Genomic DNA, 4878 nt, shown 5'->3' on the forward strand with positions numbered 1-4878 from the left:
TCTAGTTGTTTGCCTAGTTTGCTCTTGTGTTTGTTTTAGGTGTGGTTGTTAATAACTGTGAGTTTGCTGTCATTTTTACTTTTCCTATTTTTAATCTTCTTTTTCTTAGATAAGTCCCTTTGACATTTCATATAATAAGGGCTTGGTTATGATGAACTCTTTTAACTTGACCTTATCTGGGAACCACTTTATCTGCCCTTCCATTCTAAAGGATAGCTTTGTTGGATAGAGTAATCTTGGATGTAGGTACTTCCCTCTCATGACTTGGAATCCTTCTTTCCAGGCTTTTCTTGCCTGTAAGTTTTCTTTTGGGAAATCAGCTGATAGCCTTATGGGTACTCTTTTGTAGGTAACTGTCTCCTTTTCTCTTGCTGCTTTTAAGATTCTCTCCTTATCTTTAATCATGGATAACTTAATTATGATGTGTCTTGGTGTGTGCTTTCCTGGGTCCAGCTTCTTTGGGACTCTCTGGGCTTCCTGGACTTCCTGAAAGCCTATTTCCTTTGCCAGATTAGGGAAGTTCTCTTTCATTATTTTTTTCAAATAAGTTTTCAGTTTCTTGCTCCTTGTCATCTCCTTCTGGCACCCCTATGATTCAGATGTTGGAAGGTTTAAAGTTTCCCTCATTTTTTCTGAATTCTGGTTTCTTCATTCTGTTCTGGGTGAATGTTTATTTCTCCCTCCTGCTCCAAATCGATGATTTGAGTTCCTTCTCATCACTGTTAGTTCCCTGTACATTTTCTTTTTTTTCATTTTGCATAGCCTTCACTTCTTCCTCTATTTTGTGACCATACTCAACCATTTCTGTGAGCATCTGATTACCAGTGTTTTGAACCCTGCATCTAATACATTGACTATGTCTTCATTGCTTAGTTCCATTTTTGGAGCTTTGATCTGTTCTTTTATTTGGGCTATATATATATTTTTTCTCAGTGTGCCTATTATGTAGTAAGGGGTGGAGCCTTAGGTATTTACCAGGTTGGGGCAACCCATGAAGCTGTGCTGTAGAGTTGTATGTGGGGTCCAGGGGGGAATAATGGTGAGTGCTTGGTTCTTGGCTTGCTTTTAGTCACTTCCCCGGTTACCCACTAGCAAATTGGGACCTTCTGGTGCTGATTCCTTGGTGGGGGGGATTGTATACATTCTCGGACCCTGTGGGTCTCTCCAACGAACTCTCCAGTGAGGCTGGGAACTTCTCCCACTGCCTCAACCCCTACAGGTTTTTTCAGTCAGAGGTTTTGAGGCTTTATTTCCCTGCACTGGAACCCTGGGTTGCTCAGTCTCTCTCGCTCCCAAGTTGTTCCTCCTGGTTTATCCACATACAAATGTGGGACCACCTGGTCCACTAGTCACTGCATTGCCACACGTCTTCTCTGCCCCAGCTGTCTGTCTCTGTCCTTCCTACCAATCTGTATGAATGTTTCTTTTTTAACTCCTTGGTTGTCAACTTTCCCTACAGTTCAATTTCCTGGAAGTTCTGGTTATTTTTTGTTTTTAAATTTGTTGTTGTCCTTCTTTTGGTTGTGCAAGGAGGGAAAGTATATCTATCTATGCCTCCATCTTGGCCAGAAGTTCTCTCTGAATTCCTGGTTTTCAAATGGAGTGATAAGAAATGTTAACTTTGAGTTTCAATGTAGAAACAAAGCTGGCACATCTAGCTTTAAAACATTGAAACAATAAATTCAAGAATGGAAAAAACTATTTAAAGTTTAACCAAAAACCAAAGCTATACTTCTTTCTCTTTAGCTGTTAAATGTTGAGACATAAAATGAAGTTTATGGGCTAATGAAGATCTGCTGCTCTCTATTTTCTTGTTAAAAAGACAAAGAGTTAGCCATACAACTGGCACAAGTTTTAAAGCAAAGCTATTTTCTCACAATATGGAAGAACAAATCATAAAATCAAATAATTTTAAATGTAGTTAGGAAAAGAAGGATAATGCAGGTGACAGTGTAAAACACAGGAAGAAATCACTTACTTTGGGGGTGGATAGTACATAGGAGACTTTTAGCCTAAAGTTCATGTGGAAGACTTAGAAGTTAAGGATATACCAAAGAGAGAGCAATGGCTTCGTTTCCAGCTTTCCTGTCAGACCCTGCTACGGGCTCAGGTTTATTGCTGACATTCTATCGTCATAAGTTCTTGAATAAATTGAGACATATATTGGCATTAAGGATGAGGTGAATTGGAAAAACCTTTAAAAACAATTTTTAGGACAAAAGTGACACTCATGACCATTTGGCAATGACACTTTGTGATTTAAACCCTAAAAGTGGGCCACTTTTTTAAGAGGTAGAAAACAAGTACAAAAACTTACCATTTGGCCACCTCTCCCAACTTTTGGCCAACCTTGGATCTCAGTAGTTTTCATTCCTGATTCTCCCATTAGAGCTATTAGTCCCACTACTATTCATTACCTAAAGTTATAAACCTAGAGCTGCCAAGAAAAATCTTTTAAGAATTTAGCTTTTAAGTCACTGAGTATATCCAATACGCAGGTGTCAAGTAAGAACCTGTTATACCTCTATACTAGAATAATTCATTTCATAAGGACATATCAACATAGAAAACATTACATAACATGAAAAAGACCACCGAGTATCACTACATGCGATTCTAATATATCAGAGCAGTTATGCAAACCAAAATTATTAATATTTTCATTGAACTGATTTGAAAAAGCCTTAGCTAAAAACTGTATTACCAGTGTTTACTGAAAATAGGTATGTGTTCTACTACAAAATTAACCTAATAAGAAAACAATACTCCACTTTGTTACAGTAATGTTGTGCTGATATCCTGTAGACAATATTATAAAAGGATTGCATTTTTGCAATAGGCTGGGCTCACAGTATGTTAAAACAGAGTTCATGTGTTTATAATATTACTATAAGAACATCATTAGTGAAATGTATGTAAGTCATGTAAAACACTAGCATTAAAACTCTTAAGGGCAATAACTCAAACAGGCAGCTGCTAGAGAAGGTGCTGCTAGGAATTATATACACACACGTATAATACCTATATGTACACACATATGTATGTACAGATATATACATATGTGTGTATATGTAAAAAATTTAGTTACAGCACATACTAATTTATCATGCTTCCACAGTGAAATGAATCAATTCACATAAATTGTTGCTGAAACTAATGACCCAAAGGATAATGGACTTTTGCCCCCTTCAGCTACTAGCCCAGTCTTGAAAACAGAAGCAATCACTTGCAGTCTTCCACACAGTGTTGTTAGGAGTAGCCTGAGCAGCCAGTGGGAAGTGCTGATTGAAAAAGTGCTGTTTCCATCAAACTTCACAGTCTCACTGGTCACAACAAGAACTGGGCCTGCATAGTTTGCTCATGAACTGGTTGGTAATCTAACATATTAACTTAGAGTTCACTAGAAGCCAACACCTCAAAAAAAATTAGAGCTTCCAGCCCTGTAACAATATTTCCATTTTATATTAAAGTAGTGTTGTCAAGATGCAGCCTGGTCAGTGCCTGTTTTCTTTTGCCCATTGTCTCATAGTAAATATTGACAAATTTCTTGGTAGCTCTATATGTGTGATCTACATAAGTTCTAAAATCCACAGCCATAGCCATAGCCATCAGGGAGACTGAAGCAGTCCATTCAGGCAATGGTAGCATCACTATCTCCTCATGTGTCCAGCTCCCTTGGCTATAGGAGGACCAAATACAAAGGTAAGTAGAGAAATCCACCAAACACATGGAATTCTTTCCCTGCTCATTGTCTCCTGGCAGTAGATTGGTCTTTAGTTCTCTGTCCACTTTTAGAACAGAACAGTGGCTGCCCTGTGACCTCAGTCCTCTGGAAGATCTAAGAGTTGTTGATTTTCAGTTTATTCAATTTTTTCTTATTGCCAGACAAGAGTGATGACTTCAAAGGTCTCTACACATTGGATCAGAAACCAGAAGTTCCCAAAAGGCTTTTAGGATGCCATTTGTCCTTTTATGTACACATCAAATTTCATACATTCAGTGAACATTTATGAAGTGCTGTCCCCAACCTGCCTTGCATGCCTAAATGTCCAGCCTCCTCTGGAACCCTATGAGATTTGCCCAGATGAGACCTCCTTGCATCTCGACAGACTGTATGTGGGGTTAGTAAGGAAGGAAAAAACAGAAGAAGGAGGAATCTTTTTTTTTTTAGAGTTTTTTAAAAAAATTATTTTATCTTTGTTCAATTAGAGTTGTCTGCATTTTCTACCCACCCCTCCCCCGCACCCCACCCAAACCCACCTCTCTCCCTTGCTTCCACCCTCCCCCTTGGTTTTGACCATGTGTCCTTTATAGTAGTTCCTGAAAACCCTTCTCCCGACTGTCCCCTCCTCCTTTCCCTCTGGCTATTGTTAGATTGTTCTTAACTTCAATGACTCTGGTTATATTTTGTTTACTTTTTTCTTTTGTTGATTATGTTCCAGTTAAAGGTGAGATCATATGGTATTTGTCCCTCACTGCCAGGCTTATTTCAGTTAGCATAACGCTCTCCAGTTCCATCCATGCTGTCGCAAAGGGTAGGAGATCCTTCTTTCTCTCTGCGGCATAGAATTCTATTGTGTAAATGTACCATAGTTTTTTGACCCACTCCTTTACTGATGGGCACTTAGGTTATTTCCAGCACTTGGATATTGTAAATTGTGCTGCTGTGAACATTGGGGTGCTTAGGTTCTTTTGAATTGGTGTCTCAGAGCTCTTAAGGTATAATCCTAGCAGCAGAATTGCTGGGTCAAAAGGCAGTTCCACTTTTAGTTTTCTGAGGAAATTCCATACTGTTTTCCACAGTGGTTGCACCAGTCTACATTTCCACCAACAATGTACTAGGGTTACTTTTTCTCTGCATCCTCTCCAACACTTGTT

The 4878-nt window shown here is 38.8% G+C and overlaps 1 pseudogene; it reads right to left on the reverse strand.

Annotated features, from left to right (window-relative positions):
• Nucleotides 1-3188: 3188 nt before the first annotated feature.
• LOC112296228 (NTF2-related export protein 2-like) lies at nucleotides 3189-3603 on the reverse strand (annotated as a pseudogene).
• Nucleotides 3604-4878: the final 1275 nt, after the last annotated feature.

The sequence above is a fragment of the Desmodus rotundus genome, chromosome 3, assembly GCF_022682495.2.
Source record: "Desmodus rotundus isolate HL8 chromosome 3, HLdesRot8A.1, whole genome shotgun sequence".
Taxonomy (NCBI): domain Eukaryota; kingdom Metazoa; phylum Chordata; class Mammalia; order Chiroptera; family Phyllostomidae; genus Desmodus; species Desmodus rotundus.